Genomic DNA, 25,879 nt, shown 5'->3' on the forward strand with positions numbered 1-25,879 from the left:
TCCCCCTGTAGTCTTCACGTTCAAGTAATTCTTTGGGTGAAAAGTTGCTTCCCTTAGTTGTGATGGATCCACTGATAGTGGGTTTGAATTTCAGATTTGTTTCGGGAATTCTCTTGCTTAAGGTGCATTAACAAACAGATCAGGTAGATAGAGGGCAGGATGGGATGAAATTAGACACTGAAACAGGATGCTTTCAATGGGAGCAGGTTGCCAAAGAAACAGGAGGGTGCTAAGAGAAATGGGGTGAGGTGCCAAAGAAATGGGGCCCAAAAAGTGGGGTGTCCAAGACATGGCAAAGATATGGGGTAGGTGCCAATGAAATTGAAAGAAGTTGGGGAGCGGTAGTGTGCTCATGAGACCTACTTACCTTTTGCTATGTCCTGGGAGAAGTAATCAGCCATGTTGTCCCTGTTACAGCTGGAGAAGGCGGAGGCCATCCTGATGCAGATCCAGGAGAGTCTGACGGCCAACAAGACGGAACGGCTCCACTCCCTGAAGAGCGACTTCTACGAAGCCCTGCCGCACCGACACCCGGAACAAGATGTCAGCAAACAGTGGGTGGCGACCAAACTCGACCTGTGTCAGGTGGGAAGCTTCACTCTCAGTCTGACTGTGTGGGGTACCTGGTATGGTTTTACGCCTCTATTAGCAATATTTCAGCAATATCACGGCAGGGGACACAAGAAATGGGCTTCACCTGGGTCTTCGGTGTCACAAGCGAACACTTTAACCACTAGGCTATCCTACCGCGCTGTACCTGGTGTGCGAGTTGGCGCATGTTGCACATTGCTGCATGGTTTGTTTGTTATTTAATGTCCACACTCAGCAATATTCCAGCTGTTTGACATCAATCAATGAGTAATCAAATCTGAACCAGACAATCTGGTGACTGACATGAGCATTGATCTATGCAATGGGATGACATGCATCAATGTGTAAAACTGGTTGACTTGTTTGCTTGCATGTCATTATGATCCGACAACTTGGATTGTTGCTCGTAATATCAGTCACTGGTTTGTCTGGTCCAGACTTGATTATTTACAGGCCTGTCATATAGCTGGAGTATTGCTGAGTGAGGTGTGAACAAACATAATTATTGTACAGATTGTTATGTTTGACCTTTCAACCATGGCAGATAAAGTTAGCAAATAGGTCTGCACTCCAATAGTATCCATGGTAACACCTGCGAACATGACTTTACAGGCAAACCATGTGCTGTTTGTGGGATCATGCAGATATGTATTCCTCACACATAAGAAGTTAAGGACCCCCTGATGCAATGGAAGATTAACTATCGTAATATGAGAGAATCGTTTGGCCCTTTACTTCTTTTGAGTAGTATATTTTGTGGAGAACTTATTTACTGTTAAATAATGTGGCAACAGATTGTATTTTGTTGCTTAATAATTTGTGAAGAAACATTTGTGTTGGACAGATGTTAGTCATTTTGCAGATTAATGATCATTGAGCCCATACAAAAACACTTTCCTATTGGTGAAGGGGGCACGGGGGGCCCAGTCGTCTCAGGCGCCGCGATTCGCTGTGCAGAGTTGCATCCCTTGGGCATGCCAGAAACCTATGATTGTGGGTTCGAATTCTGGTTCGCCCCGGTTATGTTTCTAGGTTTGTTATCACCATACCCATGCTCGTGGGTTTCACCGAAGTGGTAAACGTCTGAGACCTGCATCACTTCGGGCTTTCCTCCCACATTAAGATGACACGCTGTGATATAACTGGAATAATGTTAAAAGCGTTGTTAAACCCAACTCATTCACTCACTCCTATTGGTGATTATTCATTGACGGTTCCAGTTGATCCGTGACATGATCTCCGTGAGTGAGGCCACCAACTGGTCAACTAGAAGCAGCGCTGAGGCCAAGTACCGAGCCCTGCGATGCAACATCGGCCACCTCAAGTCACATGACCCTCAACACAAGTTGGTGCGAGACCTTGTTGAATCATCTATGGAAGGGTAAGCATCACAAGCTGCTGAGTCACTGGTCTGTGACCGTGCTGCAATCTGCTTGAAAAAATAGGTAGTGTCACAGGAATCTTTTACACTTTTCATGTGAGTACTTCCTTTTAATAGGATCTTTTTTTCTCAATTCTAAATTTGATAAAAAAACATGCCAGTGGGTGGGCGAAATAGAAACCTCCTCCATTACATAGTTTGACATGTTGGTTTGTTGTTTAACGCCGCACTCAGCAATATTCCAGCTATATGGTGGCGTTCTGTAAATAATCGAGTCTGGACCAGACAGTCCAGGATTGACATCATGAGTTTCGATCCCATTGGTTGTCTCTAAGAACAAGAATAGTCACTCTTACAAGAAACATAGTCGCCAGTCGCCGGAAAGAGAGAGAGAGTGAGAGCGAGACAGAGAGAGCATCGAAAAATAACAGATGGCTTTTGTATTTTTACAGTATCGATTGACATTAGGTTATGCTAACGTTTTTGGTTCCAATATTTCCAGGCCTCAAAAACTAAAAACAACCTGCAAATATGAAACCACATAATGTTTACCCGTGAAATGCCCCATAATCAGCCATGCCAGACATTGTAACCACCCACTTCTCGGCTCTAATAAGTCAGCTCTTGTAGGGAGGCATTGAACAGATCTGGCCCAGAATTCCCAGGGGGTGACACCTTACTTTGAAAACATGGAAATATTCATCACTAGCATGAAATGCATGTTTCGTTCTGAGCTAAGTAAAAGTTGATAGAACTGATGCATGTATTTGTCAGGATTTGATTGTTATTTTAGTTCGATGTTCTCGTGAGAATGATGTCCTTGTTTTGTCAGAGATGTCAAGATGGAGGTCAAGGCTGTGTATGAGGTGCAACGCCCCATCGAAGAAACCAACTTCCGCCACGATATTGATCCCAAACGGCTCCTGTTCCACGCATCCAAGCCAGAAAACTTTGTGGGAATATTATCACGGTTGGTTTTATTGAATAATAATTAAAATGACGGAGTTATTTAAAGAACTATTGCCACTATCTTGAGTGTTATTGTGTTTGTGGTGTTCAACTGTCAGTGTGTCCCTGTTTTCAGAGGTTTGTTGTTGCCGAAGGTGGTAGTGGAGCACTACGGGGGTCAGAGGTCAGATGCGGGGATGCTGGGAGCCGGACTCTACTTTGCCAGCGCTGCAAGGTAGGCTCTGGGGAGAACATTGTTGATTCCCTGTTACCCAACATGTTATGTAGTTTGGTCACCTGAAGTGTGCATGAGATAACCTTTTATGGTTAGCTCACCTGGTTGAATGTGCCTAAGATAACCTTTTATGGTTAGCTCACCTGGATGAATGTGCCTAAGATAACCTTTTATGGTTAGCTCACCTGGTGAAAAGTGCCCAAGATAACCTTTTATGGTGAGCTCACCTGGTTAAATGTGCCCAAGATAACCATTTAGGTTAGCCTCCTGGTGAAACATGCCTAAGATAACCTTTTATGGTTACCTCACCTGGTGAAAAGTGCCCAAGATAACCATTTAGGTTAGCTCCTCTGGTGAAACGTGCCTAAGATAACCTTTTATGGTTAGCTAACCTGTTGAAATGTGCCCAAGATAACCTTTTATGGTTAGCTCACCTGGTGAAAAGTGCCCAAGATAACCTTTTGTGGTTAGTTAACCTGGTGAAATGTGCCCAAGATAATGTTTATAGTAAGTTCACCTGGTGAAATGTGCCCAAGATAATGTTTATAGTAAGTTCACCTGGTGAAATGTGCCCAAGATAATGTTTATAGTAAGTTCACCTGGTGAAATGTGCCCAAGATAATGTTTATAGTAAGTTCACCTGGTGAAATGTGCCCAAGATAATGTTTATAGTAAGTTCACCTGGTGAAATGTGCCCAAGATGATGTTATTTCAGTTACTTAGTGAAATGTTAATGTCATATAGTTAACTCACCTGGTGAAATGTTGATGTTATATAAATAGTTCACCTGGTGAAATGTTGATGTTATATAGTTAGTTCACCTGGTGAAATGTTGATGTGCCCGGTTGTTGCAGTACAAGTGCCCAGTACTCCCGCAAGAGCAAGACGAAGGGCACAAGGCTGATGCTGGTGGCTGACGTTGCTCTGGGCAGGTGTCAGGAGCTGTACCACCATAACAAGACCATCAAGTGTGCCCCTGAGGGGTATGACAGTGTCCATGGTGTCAAGGACACTCCGAACACTCCGTCAGAGTTTATGGTAAGAAGTTGTCAGGCTGCTGTTTGACTGTTTGACTGTTGATGAGTGTGTCAGACTGATGTTTGACTATTGTTGACTATGTCAGGCTGATGTTTGACTGAACTAGACTGATGTTTGACTATATTTAAATGAGCCAGACTGATGTTTGACTGTGTCGACTGATGTTTGACTGCTTTTGACTTCCAGGCTGATGTTTGACTGAGACAGGCAGATTTTTGACTATGTTTGACTGAGCAAGACTGATGTTTGACTGTGTTTGACTAAGGCAGGCTGATGTTTGACTGTGTCGACTGATGTTTGACTTCCAGGCTTATGTTTGACTGAGCCTTGCAGATGTTTGACTACGTTTGACCTACAGGCTGATGTGTGACTGAGCCAGGCTGATGTTTGACTGCGTTTGACTTCCAGGCTGATGTTTGACTGTGTCAACTGATATTTGACTATGTTTGGCTGTGTTGACTGATGTTTGACTATGTCAGGCTGATGTTTGACCGTGTTGACTGATGTTTGACTGCCAGGCTGATGTTTGAATGAGCCTTGCAGATGTTTGACTATGTTTGACTGAGCCAGACTGATATTTGACTGCGTTTGACTGAGCCAGGCTGATGTTTGACTATGTCAACTGATGTTTGACTTCCAGGCTGATGGTTGACTGAGCCTTGCAGATGTTTGGCTATGTTTGACCTCCAAGCTGATGTGTGACTGAGCCAGGCTGATGTTTGACTGCGTTTGACTTCCAGGCTGATGTTTGACTGTGTCAACTGATTTTTGACTATGTTTGACTGTGTTGACTGATGTTTGACCATGTCAGGCTGATGTTTGACCGTGTCGACTGATGTTTGACTGTTTGACTGCCAGGCTGATGAGTATGCTGTGTACAGCGTCAACCAGCAGCGTCTGAGATACCTGGTGGAGTTCAGCGTGGAGGGGGACCAGGTTCGGGACGTGAGCCTGGCAGACAGCCAGCAGGACATGGAGCAGACGATGCTGGCAGACATGATACAGGACAACTTGGGTATGTTTGTCAGGTCCACGTCTCAGTTATCCCTAACACCCGTGAACCCACTCAGATACCTTTGTCTTTTGGTCATTTTATGGAGGGCGACAACTGTATGATGCTATTGTGTACAATCTGTATTCTCGTGGGGCCTCTACCAGTCTCAGGGGGCACAGGTGGCACAGTCGTTGAAGGCGCCGTAATTCACTGTGAGTTGCGTCCCTTGGGCATGCCAGAAACCTATGATTGTGAGTTCAAATTCCGGTTTGCCCCGATTATGTTTCTAGGTTTGTCAGCACCATATCTGTGCTCGTGTGTTTCACCGAAGTGGTAAACGTCTCAGACATGCATCAATTATCACACTGTGATAAACCTGGAAATATGTTAAAAGTGGCATTAAACCCAACTCACTCACTCACTCAGTCTACCAGTTTCAACATCTTCCATCAATATACTCCCCATCTCATCAGTTGTGATCTTTTTGTTCTATATTCACTGAGTTCCCTATATTCACTGAGTTCCCTATATTCACTGTGTTCCCTATATTCACTGTGTTCAATATTCACTGTGTTCCCTATATTCACTGTGTTCCCTATATTCACTGTATTCCCTATATTCACTGTGTTCCCTATATTCACTGTGTTCCCTATATATTCACTGTGTTCCCTATATTCACTGTGTTCCCTTTATTCACTGTTCCCTATATTCACTGTGTTCCCTATATATTCACTGTGTTCAATATTCACTGTATACCCTATATTCACTGTGTTCCCTATATTCACTGTGTTCCCTATATTCACTGTGTTCAATATTCACTGTGTTCCCTATATTCACTGTGTTCAATATTCACTGTATACCCTATATTCACTGTGTTCCCTATATTCACTGTTCCCTATATTCACTGTATTCCCTATATTCACTGTGTTCCCTATATTCACTGTGTTCCCTATATTCACTGTATTCCCTATATTCACTGTGTTCCCTATATTCACTGTGTTCCCTATATATTCACTGTGTTCCCTATATTCACTGTGTTCCCTTTATTCACTGTTCCCTATATTCACTGTGTTCCCTATATATTCACTGTGTTCCCTATATTCACTGTGTTCCCTATATTCACTGTGTTCCCTATATATTCACTGTGTTCCCTATATTCACTGTGTTCCCTATATTCACTGTTCCCTATATTCACTGTATTCCCTATATTCACTGTGTTCCCTATATTCACTGTGTTCCCTATATATTCACTGTGTTCCCTATATTCACTGTGTTCCCTTTATTCACTGTTCCCTATATTCACTGTGTTCCCTATATATTCACTGTGTTCCCTATATTCACTGTGTTCCCTATATTCACTGTGTTCCCTATATATTCACTGTGTTCCCTATATTCACTGTGTTCCCTATATTCACTGTTCCCTATATTCACTGTTCCCTATATTCACTGTGTTCAATATTCACTGTGTTCCCTATATTCACTGTGTTCCCTATATTCACTGTGTTCCCTATATTCACTGTGTTCAATATTCACTGTGTTCCCTATATTCAGTGTGTTCCCTATATTCACTGTGTTCCCGATATTCAGTGTGTTCCCTATATTCACTGTGTTCAATATTCACTGTGTTCCCTATATTCAGTGTGTTCCCTATATTCACTGTGTTCCCTATATTCAGTGTGTTTCCTATATTCACTGTGTTCCCTATATTCACTGTGTTCCCTATATTCACTGTTCCCTATATTCACTGTGTTCCCTATATTCACTGTGTTCCTATATTCACTGTGTTCCCTATATTCTCTGTGTTCCCTATATTCACTGCGTTCCCTATATTCACTGTGTTCCCTATATTCACTGTGTTCCCTATATATTCACTGTGTTCCCTATATTCACTGTGTTCCCTATATTCACTGTTCCCTATATTCACTGTTCCCTATATTCACTGTGTTCAATATTCACTGTGTTCCCTATATTCAGTGTGTTCCCTATATTCACTGTGTTCAATATTCACTGTGTTCCCTATATTCACTGTTCCCTATATTCACTGTTCCCTATATTCACTGTGTTCAATATTCACTGTGTTCCTATATTCACTGTGTTCCCTATATTCACTGTGTTCAATATTCACTGTGTTCCCTATATTCAGTGTGTTCCCTATATTCACTGTGTTCCCTATATTCAGTGTGTTCCCTATATTCACTGTGTTCAATATTCACTGTGTTCCCTATATTCAGTGTGTTCCCTATATTCACTGTGTTCCCTATATTCAGTGTGTTTCCTATATTCACTGTGTTCCCTATATTCACTGTGTTCCCTATATTCACTGTGTTCCTATATTCACTGTGTTCCTATATTCACTGTGTTCCCTATATTCTCTGTGTTCCCTATATTCACTGCGTTCCCTATATTCACTGTGTTCCTATATTCACTGTGTTCCCTATATTCACTGTGTTCCCTATATTTTCTGTGTTCCCTATATTCACCGTGTTCCCTATATTCCCTGTGTTCCTAATATTCACTGTGTTCCCTATATTCACTGTGTTCCCTATATTCACTGTATTCCCTATATTCACTGTATTCCCTATATTCACTGTGTTCCCTATATTCACTGTGTTCCCTATATTCTCTGTGTTCCCTATATTCACCGTGTTCCCTATATTCCCTGTGTTCCTTATATTCACTGTTCCCTGTATTCACTGTGTTCCCTATATTCACTGTATTCCCTATATTCACTGTGTTCCCTATATTCACTGTGTTCCCTATATTCACTGTGTTCCCTATATTCACTGTTCCCTATATTCCCTGTGTTCCTTATATTCACTGTTCCCTATATTCACTGTGTTCCCTATATTCACTGTTCCCTATATTCCCTGTTTCCCTATATTCACTGTGTTCCCTATATTCACTGTGTTCCCTATATTCATTGTGTCCCTATATTCACCGTGTTCCCTATATTCCCTATTCCTGCCACAGATTTGTCTGACGTGCTGGGTGTGGAGGACCCCCTGTCGAAGGTGGAGGCAGGTCTGGTGTCGGAGGGCAACAAGATGGCCGTGGAGCTGGTAGGGGTTCACATCCGCGCCAAACTGGTGGATCTGGCTGCACAGGTGGGCTACACAGATTGTTTCTAATAAGTCCCACGACTACAGGACGACTACCATCCCATACTGTAAATACCTACATCAATCACCATGTGTCTGATAAGTCCCATGACTACAGGACGACTACCATCCCATACTGTAAATACCTACATCAATCACCATGTGTCTAATAAGTCCCACGAATACAGGACGACTACCATCCCATACTGTAAATACCTACATCAATCACCATGTGTCTGATAAGTCCCATGACTACAGGACGACTACCATCCCATACTGTAAATACCTACATCAATCACCATGTGTCTGATAAGTCCCATGACTACAGGACGACTACCATCCCATACTGTAAATACCTACATCAATCACCATGTGTCTGATAAGTCCAACGAATACAGGACGACTACCATCCCATACTGTAAATACCTACATCAATCACCATGTGTCTGATAAGTCCCATGACTACAGGACGACTACCATCCCATACTGTAAATACCTACATCAATCACCATGTGTCTGATAAGTCCCATGACTACAGGACAACTACCATCTCATACTGTAAATACCTACATCAATCACCATGTGTCTGATAAGTCCCATGACTACATGACTACCATCCCATACTGTAAATACCTACATCAATCACCATGTGTCTAATAAGTCCCACGAATACAGGACGACTACCATCCCATACTGTAAATACCTACATCAGTCACCATGTGTCTGATAAGTCCCACGAATACAGGACGACTACCATCCCATACTGTAAATACCTACATCAGTCACCATGTGTCTGATAAGTCCCACGAATACAGGACGACTACCATCCCATACTGTAAATACCTACATCAGTCACCATGTGTCTGATAAGTCCCATGACTACAGGACGACTACCATCTCATACTGTAAATACCTACATCAATCACCATGTGTCTGATAAGTCCCATGACTACATGACGACTACCATCCCATACTGTAAATACCTACATCAATCACCATGTGTCTAATAAGTCCCACGAATACAGGACGACTACCATCCCATACTGTAAATACCTACATCAGTCACCATGTGTCTGATAAGTCCCACGAATACAGGACGACTACCATCTCATACTGTAAATACCTACATCAATCACCATGTGTCTGATAAGTCCCATGACTACAGGACGACTACCATCCCATACTGTAAATACCTACATCAATCACCATGTGGCTGATAAGTCCAACGAATACAGGACGACTACCATCCCATACTGTAAATACCTACATCAATCACCATGTGTCTGATAAGTCCCATGACTACAGGACGACTACCATCTCATACTGTAAATACCTACATCAATCACCATGTGTCTGATAAGTCCCATGACTACATGACGACTACCATCCCATACTGTAAATACCTACATCAATCACCATGTGTCTAATAAGTCCCACGAATACAGGACGACTACCATCCCATACTGTAAATACCTACATCAGTCACCATGTGTCTGATAAGTCCCACGAATACAGGACGACTACCATCTCATACTGTAAATACCTACATCAATCACCATGTGTCTGATAAGTCCCATGACTACAGGACGACTACCATCCCATACTGTAAATACCTACATCAATCACCATGTGTCTGATAAGTCCAACGAATACAGGACGACTACCATCCCATACTGTAAATACCTACATCAATCACCATGTGTCTGATAAGTCCCATGACTACAGGACGACTACCATCTCATACTGTAAATACCTACATCAATCACCATGTGTCTGATAAGTCCCATGACTACATGACGACTACCATCCCATACTGTAAATACCTACATCAATCACCATGTGTCTAATAAGTCCCACGAATACAGGACGACTACCATCCCATACTGTAAATACCTACATCAGTCACCATGTGTCTGATAAGTCCCACGAATACAGGACGACTACCATCCCATACTGTAAATACCTACATCAGTCACCATGTGTCTGATAAGTCCCACGAATACAGGACGACTACCATCCCATACTGTAAATACCTACATCAGTCACCATGTGTCTGATAAGTCCCATGACTACAGGACGACTACCATCTCATACTGTAAATACCTACATCAGTCACCATGTGTCTGATAAGTCCCATGACTACAGGACGACTACCATCTCATACTGTAAATACCTACATCAATCACCATGTGTCTGATAAGTCCCACGAATACAGGACGACTACCATCTCATACTGTAAATACCTACATCAATCACCATGTGTCTGATAAGTCCCATGACTACAGGACGACTACCATCCCATACTGTAAATACCTACATCAATCACCATGTGTCTGATAAGTCCAACGAATACAGGACGACTACCATCCCATACTGTAAATACCTACATCAATCACCATGTGGCTGATAAGTCCAACGAATACAGGACGACTACCATCCCATACTGTAAATACCTACATCAATCACCATGTGTCTGATAAGTCCCATGACTACAGGACGACTACCATCTCATACTGTAAATACCTACATCAATCACCATGTGTCTGATAAGTCCCATGACTACATGACGACTACCATCCCATACTGTAAATACCTACATCAATCACCATGTGTCTAATAAGTCCCACGAATACAGGACGACTACCATCCCATACTGTAAATACCTACATCAGTCACCATGTGTCTGATAAGTCCCACGAATACAGGACGACTACCATCTCATACTGTAAATACCTACATCAATCACCATGTGTCTGATAAGTCCCATGACTACAGGACGACTACCATCCCATACTGTAAATACCTACATCAATCACCATGTGTCTGATAAGTCCAACGAATACAGGACGACTACCATCCCATACTGTAAATACCTACATCAATCACCATGTGTCTGATAAGTCCCATGACTACAGGACGACTACCATCTCATACTGTAAATACCTACATCAATCACCATGTGTCTGATAAGTCCCATGACTACATGACGACTACCATCCCATACTGTAAATACCTACATCAATCACCATGTGTCTAATAAGTCCCACGAATACAGGACGACTACCATCCCATACTGTAAATACCTACATCAGTCACCATGTGTCTGATAAGTCCCACGAATACAGGACGACTACCATCCCATACTGTAAATACCTACATCAGTCACCATGTGTCTGATAAGTCCCACGAATACAGGACGACTACCATCTCATACTGTAAATACCTACATCAGTCACCATGTGTCTGATAAGTCCCATGACTACAGGACTACCATCTCATACTGTAAATACCTACATCAATCACCATGTGTCTGATAAGTCCCATGACTACATGACGACTACCATCCCATACTGTAAATACCTACATCAATCACCATGTGTCTAATAAGTCCCACGAATACAGGACGACTACCATCCCATACTGTAAATACCTACATCAGTCACCATGTGTCTGATAAGTCCCATGACTACAGGACGACTACCATCCCATACTGTAAATACCTACATCAGTCACCATGTGTCTGATAAGTCCCACGAATACAGGACGACTACCATCTCATACTGTAAATACCTACATCAATCACCATGTGTCTGATAAGTCCCATGACTACAGGACGACTACCATCCCATACTGTAAATACCTACATCAATCACCATGTGTCTGATAAGTCCAACGAATACAGGACGACTACCATCCCATACTGTAAATACCTACATCAATCACCATGTGTCTGATAAGTCCCATGACTACAGGACGACTACCATCTCATACTGTAAATACCTACATCAATCACCATGTGTCTGATAAGTCCCATGACTACATGACGACTACCATCCCATACTGTAAATACCTACATCAATCACCATGTGTCTAATAAGTCCCACGAATACAGGACGACTACCATCCCATACTGTAAATACCTACATCAGTCACCATGTGTCTGATAAGTCCCACGAATACAGGACGACTACCATCCCATACTGTAAATACCTACATCAGTCACCATGTGTCTGATAAGTCCCACGAATACAGGACGACTACCATCTCATACTGTAAATACCTACATCAGTCACCATGTGTCTGATAAGTCCCATGACTACAGGACTACCATCTCATACTGTAAATACCTACATCAATCACCATGTGTCTGATAAGTCCCATGACTACATGACGACTACCATCCCATACTGTAAATACCTACATCAATCACCATGTGTCTAATAAGTCCCACGAATACAGGACGACTACCATCCCATACTGTAAATACCTACATCAGTCACCATGTGTCTGATAAGTCCCACGAATACAGGACGACTACCATCCCATACTGTAAATACCTACATCAATCACCATGTGTCTGATAAGTCCCACGAATACAGGACGACTACCATCTCATACTGTAAATACCTACATCAATCACCATGTGTCTGATAAGTCCCACGAATACAGGACGACTACCATCCCATACTGTAAATACCTACATCAATCACCATGTGGCTGATAAGTCCAACGAATACAGGACGACTACCATCCCATACTGTAAATACCTACATCAATCACCATGTGTCTGATAAGTCCCATGACTACAGGACGACTACCATCTCATACTGTAAATACCTACATCAATCACCATGTGTCTGATAAGTCCCATGACTACATGATGACTACCATCCCATACTGTAAATACCTACATCAATCACCATGTGTCTAATAAGTCCCACGAATACAGGACGACTACCATCCCATACTGTAAATACCTACATCAGTCACCATGTGTCTGATAAGTCCCACGAATACAGGACGACTACCATCTCATACTGTAAATACCTACATCAATCACCATGTGTCTGATAAGTCCCATGACTACAGGACGACTACCATCCCATACTGTAAATACCTACATCAATCACCATGTGTCTGATAAGTCCAACGAATACAGGACGACTACCATCCCATACTGTAAATACCTACATCAATCACCATGTGTCTGATAAGTCCCATGACTACAGGACGACTACCATCTCATACTGTAAATACCTACATCAATCACCATGTGTCTGATAAGTCCCATGACTACAGGACGACTACCATCCCATACTGTAAATACCTACATCAATCACCATGTGTCTGATAAGTCCAACGAATACAGGACGACTACCATCCCATACTGTAAATACCTACATCAATCACCATGTGTCTGATAAGTCCCACGAATACAGGACGACTACCATCCCATACTGTAAATACCTACATCAATCACCATGTGGCTGATAAGTCCCATGACTACAGGACGACTACCATCTCATACTGTAAATACCTACATCAATCACCATGTGTCTGATAAGTCCCATGACTACATGACGACTACCATCCCATACTGTAAATACCTACATCAATCACCATGTGTCTAATAAGTCCCACGAATACAGGACGACTACCATCCCATACTGTAAATACCTACATCAGTCACCATGTGTCTGATAAGTCCCACGAATACAGGACGACTACCATCTCATACTGTAAATACCTACATCAATCACCATGTGTCTGATAAGTCCCATGACTACAGGACGACTACCATCCCATACTGTAAATACCTACATCAATCACCATGTGTCTGATAAGTCCAACGAATACAGGACGACTACCATCCCATACTGTAAATACCTACATCAATCACCATGTGTCTGATAAGTCCCACGAATACAGGACGACTACCATCCCATACTGTAAATACCTACATCAATCACCATGTGTCTGATAAGTCCCATGACTACAGGACGACTACCATCCCATACTGTAAATACCTACATCAATCACCATGTGTCTGATAAGTCCAACGAATACAGGACGACTACCATCCCATACTGTAAATACCTACATCAATCACCATGTGTCTGATAAGTCCCATGACTACAGGACGACTACCATCCCATACTGTAAATACCTACATCAATCACCATGTGTCTAATAAGTCCCACGAATACAGGACGACTACCATCCCATACTGTAAATACCTACATCAGTCACCATGTGTCTGATAAGTCCCACGAATACAGGACGACTACCATCCCATACTGTAAATACCTACATCAGTCACCATGTGTCTGATAAGTCCCACGAATACAGGACGACTACCATCTCATACTGTAAATACCTACATCAGTCACCATGTGTCTGATAAGTCCCATGACTACAGGACTACCATCTCATACTGTAAATACCTACATCAATCACCATGTGTCTGATAAGTCCCATGACTACATGACGACTACCATCCCATACTGTAAATACCTACATCAATCACCATGTGTCTAATAAGTCCCACGAATACAGGACGACTACCATCCCATACTGTAAATACCTACATCAGTCACCATGTGTCTGATAAGTCCCACGAATACAGGACGACTACCATCCCATACTGTAAATACCTACATCAATCACCATGTGTCTGATAAGTCCCACGAATACAGGACGACTACCATCTCATACTGTAAATACCTACATCAATCACCATGTGTCTGATAAGTCCCACGAATACAGGACGACTACCATCCCATACTGTAAATACCTACATCAATCACCATGTGGCTGATAAGTCCAACGAATACAGGACGACTACCATCCCATACTGTAAATACCTACATCAATCACCATGTGTCTGATAAGTCCCATGACTACAGGACGACTACCATCTCATACTGTAAATACCTACATCAATCACCATGTGTCTGATAAGTCCCATGACTACATGACGACTACCATCCCATACTGTAAATACCTACATCAATCACCATGTGTCTAATAAGTCCCACGAATACAGGACGACTACCATCCCATACTGTAAATACCTACATCAGTCACCATGTGTCTGATAAGTCCCACGAATACAGGACGACTACCATCTCATACTGTAAATACCTACATCAATCACCATGTGTCTGATAAGTCCCATGACTACAGGACGACTACCATCCCATACTGTAAATACCTACATCAATCACCATGTGTCTGATAAGTCCAACGAATACAGGACGACTACCATCCCATACTGTAAATACCTACATCAATCACCATGTGTCTGATAAGTCCCATGACTACAGGACGACTACCATCTCATACTGTAAATACCTACATCAATCACCATGTGTCTGATAAGTCCCATGACTACATGACGACTACCATCCCATACTGTAAATACCTACATCAATCACCATGTGTCTAATAAGTCCCACGAATACAGGACGACTACCATCCCATACTGTAAATACCTACATCAGTCACCATGTGTCTGATAAGTCCCACGAATACAGGACGACTACCATCCCATACTGTAAATACCTACATCAGTCACCATGTGTCTGATAAGTCCCACGAATACAGGACGACTACCATCCCATACTGTAAATACCTACATCAGTCACCATGTGTCTGATAAGTCCCATGACTACAGGACGACTACCATCTCATACTGTAAATACCTACATCAGTCACCATGTGTCTGATAAGTCCCATGACTACAGGACGACTACCATCTCATACTGTAAATACCTACATCAATCACCATGTGTCTGATAAGTCCCATGACTACATGACGACTACCATCCCATACTGTAAATACCTACATCAATCACCATGTGTCTAATAAGTCCCACGAATACAGGACGACTACCATCCCATACTGTAAATACCTACATCAGTCACCATGTGTCTGATAAGTCCCATGACTACAGGACGACTACCATCCCATACTGTAAATACCTACATCAGTCACCATGTGTCTGATAAGTCCCACGAATACAGGACGACTACCATCTCATACTGTAAATACCTACATCAATCACCATGTGTCTGATAAGTCCCATGACTACAGGACGACTACCATCCCATACTGTAAATACCTACATCAATCACCATGTGTCTGATAAGTCCAACGAATACAGGACGACTACCATCCCATACTGTAAATACCTACATCAATCACCATGTGTCTGATAAGTCCCATGACTACAGGACGACTACCATCTCATACTGTAAATACCTACATCAATCACCATGTGTCTGATAAGTCCCATGACTACATGACGACTACCATCCCATACTGTAAATACCTACATCAATCACCATGTGTCTAATAAGTCCCACGAATACAGGACGACTACCATCCCATACTGTAAATACCTACATCAGTCACCATGTGTCTGATAAGTCCCACGAATACAGGACGACTACCATCCCATACTGTAAATACCTACATCAGTCACCATGTGTCTGATAAGTCCCACGAATACAGGACGACTACCATCTCATACTGTAAATACCTACATCAGTCACCATGTGTCTGATAAGTCCCATGACTACAGGACTACCATCTCATACTGTAAATACCTACATCAATCACCATGTGTCTGATAAGTCCCATGACTACATGACGACTACCATCCCATACTGTAAATACCTACATCAATCACCATGTGTCTAATAAGTCCCACGAATACAGGACGACTACCATCCCATACTGTAAATACCTACATCAGTCACCATGTGTCTGATAAGTCCCACGAATACAGGACGACTACCATCCCATACTGTAAATACCTACATCAATCACCATGTGTCTGATAAGTCCCACGAATACAGGACGACTACCATCTCATACTGTAAATACCTACATCAATCACCATGTGTCTGATAAGTCCCACGAATACAGGACGACTACCATCTCATACTGTAAATACCTACATCAATCACCATGTGTCTGATAAGTCCAACGAATACAGGACGACTACCATCCCATACTGTAAATACCTACATCAATCACCATGTGTCTGATAAGTCCCATGACTACAGGACGACTACCATCTCATACTGTAAATACCTACATCAATCACCATGTGTCTGATAAGTCCCATGACTACATGACGACTACCATCCCATACTGTAAATACCTACATCAATCACCATGTGTCTAATAAGTCCCACGAATACAGGACGACTACCATCCCATACTGTAAATACCTACATCAGTCACCATGTGTCTGATAAGTCCCACGAATACAGGACGACTACCATCCCATACTGTAAATACCTACATCAGTCACCATGTGTCTGATAAGTCCCACGAATACAGGACGACTACCATCTCATACTGTAAATACCTACATCAGTCACCATGTGTCTGATAAGTCCCATGACTACAGGACTACCATCTCATACTGTAAATACCTACATCAATCACCATGTGTCTGATAAGTCCCATGACTACATGACGACTACCATCCCATACTGTAAATACCTACATCAATCACCATGTGTCTAATAAGTCCCACGAATACAGGACGACTACCATCCCATACTGTAAATACCTACATCAGTCACCATGTGTCTGATAAGTCCCACGAATACAGGACGACTACCATCCCATACTGTAAATACCTACATCAATCACCATGTGTCTGATAAGTCCCACGAATACAGGACGACTACCATCTCATACTGTAAATACCTACATCAATCACCATGTGTCTGATAAGTCCCACGAATACAGGACGACTACCATCTCATACTGTAAATACCTACATCAATCACCATGTGTCTGATAAGTCCCACGAATACAGGACGACTACCATCCCATACTGTAAATACCTACATCAATCACCATGTGTCTGATAAGTCCAACGAATACAGGACGACTACCATCCCATACTGTAAATACCTACATCAATCACCATGTGTCTGATAAGTCCCATGACTACAGGACGACTACCATCTCATACTGTAAATACCTACATCAATCACCATGTGTCTGATAAGTCCCATGACTACATGACGACTACCATCCCATACTGTAAATACCTACATCAATCACCATGTGTCTAATAAGTCCCACGAATACAGGACGACTACCATCCCATACTGTAAATACCTACATCAGTCACCATGTGTCTGATAAGTCCCACGAATACAGGACGACTACCATCCCATACTGTAAATACCTACATCAGTCACCATGTGTCTGATAAGTCCCACGAATACAGGACGACTACCATCTCATACTGTAAATACCTACATCAGTCACCATGTGTCTGATAAGTCCCATGACTACAGGACTACCATCTCATACTGTAAATACCTACATCAATCACCATGTGTCTGATAAGTCCCATGACTACATGACGACTACCATCCCATACTGTAAATACCTACATCAATCACCATGTGTCTAATAAGTCCCACGAATACAGGACGACTACCATCCCATACTGTAAATACCTACATCAGTCACCATGTGTCTGATAAGTCCCACGAATACAGGACGACTACCATCCCATACTGTAAATACCTACATCAATCACCATGTGTCTGATAAGTCCCACGAATACAGGACGACTACCATCTCATACTGTAAATACCTACATCAATCACCATGTGTCTGATAAGTCCCACGAATACAGGACGACTACCATCCCATACTGTAAATACCTACATCAATCACCATGTGGCTGATAAGTCCAACGAATACAGGACGACTACCATCCCATACTGTAAATACCTACATCAATCACCATGTGTCTGATAAGTCCCATGACTACAGGACGACTACCATCTCATACTGTAAATACCTACATCAATCACCATGTGTCTGATAAGTCCCATGACTACATGACGACTACCATCCCATACTGTAAATACCTACATCAATCACCATGTGTCTAATAAGTCCCACGAATACAGGACAACTACCATCCCATACTGTAAATACCTACATCAGTCACCATGTGTCTGATAAGTCCCACGAATACAGGACGACTACCATCTCATACTGTAAATACCTACATCAGTCACCATGTGTCTGATAAGTCCCATGACTACAGGACTACCATCTCATACTGTAAATACCTACATCAATCACCATGTGTCTGATAAGTCCCATGACTACATGACGACTACCATCCCATACTGTAAATACCTACATCAATCACCATGTGTCTAATAAGTCCCACGAATACAGGACGACTACCATCCCATACTGTAAATACCTACATCAGTCACCATGTGTCTGATAAGTCCCACGAATACAGGACGACTACCATCCCATACTGTAAATACCTACATCAATCACCATGTGTCTGATAAGTCCCACGAATACAGGACGACTACCATCTCATACTGTAAATACCTACATCAATCACCATGTGTCTGATAAGTCCCACGAATACAGGACGACTACCATCCCATACTGTAAATACCTACATCAATCACCATGTGGCTGATAAGTCCAACGAATACAGGACGACTACCATCCCATACTGTAAATACCTACATCAATCACCATGTGTCTGATAAGTCCCATGACTACAGGACGACTACCATCTCATACTGTAAATACCTACATCAATCACCATGTGTCTGATAAGTCCCATGACTACATGACGACTACCATCCCATACTGTAAATACCTACATCAATCACCATGTGTCTAATAAGTCCCACGAATACAGGACGACTACCATCCCATACTGTAAATACCTACATCAGTCACCATGTGTCTGATAAGTCCCACGAATACAGGACGACTACCATCTCATACTGTAAATACCTACATCAATCACCATGTGTCTGATAAGTCCCATGACTACAGGACGACTACCATCCCATACTGTAAATACCTACATCAATCACCATGTGTCTGATAAGTCCAACGAATACAGGACGACTACCATCCCATACTGTAAATACCTACATCAATCACCATGTGTCTGATAAGTCCCATGACTACAGGACGACTACCATCTCATACTGTAAATACCTACATCAATCACCATGTGTCTGATAAGTCCCATGACTACATGACGACTACCATCCCATACTGTAAATACCTACATCAATCACCATGTGTCTAATAAGTCCCACGAATACAGGACGACTACCATCCCATACTGTAAATACCTACATCAGTCACCATGTGTCTGATAAGTCCCACGAATACAGGACGACTACCATCCCATACTGTAAATACCTACATCAGTCACCATGTGTCTGATAAGTCCCACGAATACAGGACGACTACCATCCCATACTGTAAATACCTACATCAGTCACCATGTGTCTGATAAGTCCCATGACTACAGGACGACTACCATCTCATACTGTAAATACCTACATCAGTCACCATGTGTCTGATAAGTCCCATGACTACAGGACGACTACCATCTCATACTGTAAATACCTACATCAATCACCATGTGTCTGATAAGTCCCATGACTACATGACGACTACCATCCCATACTGTAAATACCTACATCAATCACCATGTGTCTAATAAGTCCCACGAATACAGGACGACTACCATCCCATACTGTAAATACCTACATCAGTCACCATGTGTCTGATAAGTCCCATGACTACAGGACGACTACCATCCCATACTGTAAATACCTACATCAGTCACCATGTGTCTGATAAGTCCCACGAATACAGGACGACTACCATCTCATACTGTAAATACCTACATCAATCACCATGTGTCTGATAAGTCCCATGACTACAGGACGACTACCATCCCATACTGTAAATACCTACATCAATCACCATGTGTCTGATAAGTCCAACGAATACAGGACGACTACCATCCCATACTGTAAATACCTACATCAATCACCATGTGTCTGATAAGTCCCATGACTACAGGACGACTACCATCTCATACTGTAAATACCTACATCAATCACCATGTGTCTGATAAGTCCCATGACTACATGACGACTACCATCCCATACTGTAAATACCTACATCAATCACCATGTGTCTAATAAGTCCCACGAATACAGGACGACTACCATCCCATACTGTAAATACCTACATCAGTCACCATGTGTCTGATAAGTCCCACGAATACAGGACGACTACCATCCCATACTGTAAATACCTACATCAGTCACCATGTGTCTGATAAGTCCCACGAATACAGGACGACTACCATCTCATACTGTAAATACCTACATCAGTCACCATGTGTCTGATAAGTCCCATGACTACAGGACTACCATCTCATACTGTAAATACCTACATCAATCACCATGTGTCTGATAAGTCCCATGACTACATGACGACTACCATCCCATACTGTAAATACCTACATCAATCACCATGTGTCTAATAAGTCCCACGAATACAGGACGACTACCATCCCATACTGTAAATACCTACATCAGTCACCATGTGTCTGATAAGTCCCACGAATACAGGACGACTACCATCCCATACTGTAAATACCTACATCAATCACCATGTGTCTGATAAGTCCCACGAATACAGGACGACTACCATCTCATACTGTAAATACCTACATCAATCACCATGTGTCTGATAAGTCCCACGAATACAGGACGACTACCATCTCATACTGTAAATACCTACATCAATCACCATGTGTCTGATAAGTCCAACGAATACAGGACGACTACCATCCCATACTGTAAATACCTACATCAATCACCATGTGTCTGATAAGTCCCATGACTACAGGACGACTACCATCTCATACTGTAAATACCTACATCAATCACCATGTGTCTGATAAGTCCCATGACTACATGACGACTACCATCCCATACTGTAAATACCTACATCAATCACCATGTGTCTAATAAGTCCCACGAATACAGGACGACTACCATCCCATACTGTAAATACCTACATCAGTCACCATGTGTCTGATAAGTCCCACGAATACAGGACGACTACCATCCCATACTGTAAATACCTACATCAGTCACCATGTGTCTGATAAGTCCCACGAATACAGGACGACTACCATCTCATACTGTAAATACCTACATCAGTCACCATGTGTCTGATAAGTCCCATGACTACAGGACTACCATCTCATACTGTAAATACCTACATCAATCACCATGTGTCTGATAAGTCCCATGACTACATGACGACTACCATCCCATACTGTAAATACCTACATCAATCACCATGTGTCTAATAAGTCCCACGAATACAGGACGACTACCATCCCATACTGTAAATACCTACATCAGTCACCATGTGTCTGATAAGTCCCACGAATACAGGACGACTACCATCCCATACTGTAAATACCTACATCAATCACCATGTGTCTGATAAGTCCCACGAATACAGGACGACTACCATCTCATACTGTAAATACCTACATCAATCACCATGTGTCTGATAAGTCCCACGAATACAGGACGACTACCATCTCATACTGTAAATACCTACATCAATCACCATGTGTCTGATAAGTCCCACGAATACAGGACGACTACCATCCCATACTGTAAATACCTACATCAGTCACCATGTGTCTGATAAGTCCCACGAATACAGGACGACTACCATCCCATACTGTAAATACCTACATCAGTCACCATGTGTCTGATAAGTCCCACGAATACAGGACGACTACCATCTCATACTGTAAATACCTACATCAGTCACCATGTGTCTGATAAGTCCCATGACTACAGGACGACTACCATCTCATACTGTAAATACCTACATCAGTCACCATGTGTCTAATAAGTCCCAAGAATACAGGACGACTACCATCCCATACTGTAAATACCTACATCAATCACCATGTGTCTGATAAGTCCCACGAATACAGGACGACTACCATCTCATACTGTAAATACCTACATCAATCACCATGTGTCTGATAAGTCCCACGAATACAGGACGACTACCATCTCATACTGTAAATACCTACATCAATCACCATGTGTCTGATAAGTCCCACGAATACAGGACGACTACCATCTCATACTGTAAATACCTACATCAATCACCATGTGATGAATACAGCATGAATTTCTTTTATAAAGACATTGTAGTCTACAATATTTTATTGTGATGCACACCCCCCATGCTTGGGTTTTAGGAATAAATGCTGGTACTTATAATGCTCAGTCAAAGACGACATGATATTGCTTCAGGTTAATCAACTGGAGATTAGGAACTGGAACATTGTTTGTCAATCTTCCACATAAGTACCACTGGACACAATGAAATACAATGTTTGTATTCCTGTTTCTGTGGGATTCTTTTAATATGCGGATATTACTATTAATGAGTGTAATTGTCTTGTAAAACAAGGCTCAACCAAAAATGGTATACCTATACTTTTTATGCCCAACTTTCTCTTATTACCGAGTGCGGTAAGATCTTTATGAGTGACTGTGTGACTCCAACTGACGTGTAGTGGAACTCTTCTGCAGGTGATAGTGCTCCAAGAGTATTTCAACAACAGCGACACTGCTGTGGAAGCCAAGTATGTGTTTCCCCTGGACGACATGGCGGCTGTGTGTGGGTTCGAAGCCTTCATCAATGACAAGCACATCGTGGGCGAGGTCAAAGAGAAGGAGCAGGCTCACAAGGAGTACAAGAAGGCTGTCAGTGAAGGTCATGGGGCCTATTTGATGGACAGGGATGAAGAGACGCCGGTAAGTTAGAGGTGAAGGTCGTCAGTGAAGGTCATGGGGCCTATTTGATGGACAGGGATGAAGAGACGCCGGTAAGTTAGAGGTGAAGGTCATCACTGAAGGTCATGGGGCCTATCTGATGGACAGGGATGTAAGTTAGAGGTGAAGGTCATCACTGAAGGTCATGGGGCCTATCTGATGGACAGGGATGTAAGTTAGAGGTGAAGGTCATCACTGAAGGTCATGGGGCCTATCTGATGGACAGGGATGTAAGTTAGAGGTGAAGGTCATCACTGAAGGTCATAGGGTCTATCTGATTGACAGGAATGTAAGTTAGAGGTGAAGGTCATCACTGAAGGTCATAGGGTTTATCTGATTGACAGGGATGTAAGTTAGAGGTGAAGGTCATCAATGAAGGACATGGGCCTAAATGATTGACAGGGATTAAGAGATTCTGTATTGTATGGCTTCTTGAAAGGTTGTTAAGCATATTGATATTACTGAAGTCAGTAGAAAGCAGTTTCTAGAAGTATGTTTCATATTTCAGGATGTGTTCACAGTGAGTGTGGGCAACCTTCCTCCTAGTGCACATGTACTCATCAAGATTACTTACGTAGCTGAGCTACAGGTTGAAGCAGAACTTATCAGCTTCCGATTGCCAGGCAGCGTGGCGCCATGGAAACAAGACTCTGCTGCTGATGAAATCACTCAGGTATCTATGGATCTGAAAAATTCTGACACTGAAATTATGTGCTTGTGAAATAATTCCCATTTATAGTGGAATTAGGGAATTTTCTTTTTATTTGTTCTTTCTCATAATTTTTTCAATTATGTAATACTGATTCGTTTTTATAATGTGGATTGTTGTTTCTTTTAAGTATTGTGTGACGTTAAATATTAACTCACTCACTCGCTCACTTTAAGTATTGTTAAAATACTATCTGTTTGCTCAATATGTTGTATGGTTATGTTGAGCATCTGTCAGCTGTTGCTAATGGTTACAGACTGACTTGGACACACACAAGGTGGAATCAGGGGACACTACTCTGCAGGTTGCTGTGGAGATGCCCTTTGACATTCGCTCAATACAGTGTCCTTCACATAAGGTCAAAATCAAGGTAAGAAATATTCTCTAGAATTATTATTAATGATAATTTCTAATTTATAAATTTATCCATTAAGGTATATCTGAATATCTAATATCAGACTATTGAAATTGACAAATATCTGAACAAAGTTTAGTTTGGCTGTAGAATATGTATGCCAAGGTGAGCTACAGTGCTGTTCAAAATAAAGCTGTCCTTAGATTGATGGTACATATTATACCATGTACTGATGTTATTGGTTACCGCCTCCGTGGTCTAGTGGTAGAGCGTCTGCTCGGAGACCGCCTCCATGGTCTAGTGGTAGAGCGTCCGCTCGGAGACAGCCTCCATGGTCTAGTGGTAGAGCGTCTGCTCGGAGACAGCCTCCATGGTGTAGTGGTAAAGCGTTCGCTCGGAGACCCCCTCCATGGTCTAGTGGTAGAGCGTCTGCTTGTAGACAGCCTCCATGGTCTAGTGGTAGAGCATCCGCTCAGAGACCGCCTCCATGGTCTAGTGGTAGAGCGTCCATTCAGAGACCGCCTCCATGGTCTAGTGGTAGAGCATCCACTTGGAGACCCCCTCCATGGTCTAGTGGTAGTGCGTCCATTCAGAGACCCTCTCCATGGTCTAGTGGTAGAGCGTCCACTCGGAGACCCCCTCCATGGTCTAGTGGTAGTGCGTCCATTCAGAGACCCTCTCCATGGTCTAGTGGTAGAGCGTCCACTCAGAGACCCCCTCCATGGTCTAGTGGTAGAGCGTCCACTCAGAGACCGCCTCCATGGTCTAGTGGTAGAGCGTCCATTCAGAGACCGCCTCCATGGTCTAGTGGTAGAGCGTCCACTCGGAGCCGCCTCCATGGTCTAGTGGTAGTGCGTCCATTCAGAGACCGCCTCCATGGTCTAGTGGTAGAGCGTCCATTCAGAGACCGCCTCCATGGTCTAGTGGTAGAGCGTCCACTCGGAGCCGCCTCCATGGTCTAGTGGTAGTGCGTCCATTCAGAGACTGTCTCCATGGTCTAGTGGTAGAGCGTCCATTCAGAGACCGCCT

General features: G+C 42.6%; 1 pseudogene; it reads left to right on the forward strand.

The window, feature by feature from the left end:
• The window catches only part of LOC124117642, an 85,383-nt pseudogene that overhangs the window by 19,755 nt on the left and 39,749 nt on the right, over positions 1 to 25,879 (forward strand).

This window comes from Haliotis rufescens, unplaced genomic scaffold (genome assembly GCF_023055435.1).
Source record: "Haliotis rufescens isolate VD_foot unplaced genomic scaffold, xgHalRufe1.0.p SCAF_48, whole genome shotgun sequence".
NCBI lineage: Eukaryota > Metazoa > Mollusca > Gastropoda > Lepetellida > Haliotidae > Haliotis > Haliotis rufescens.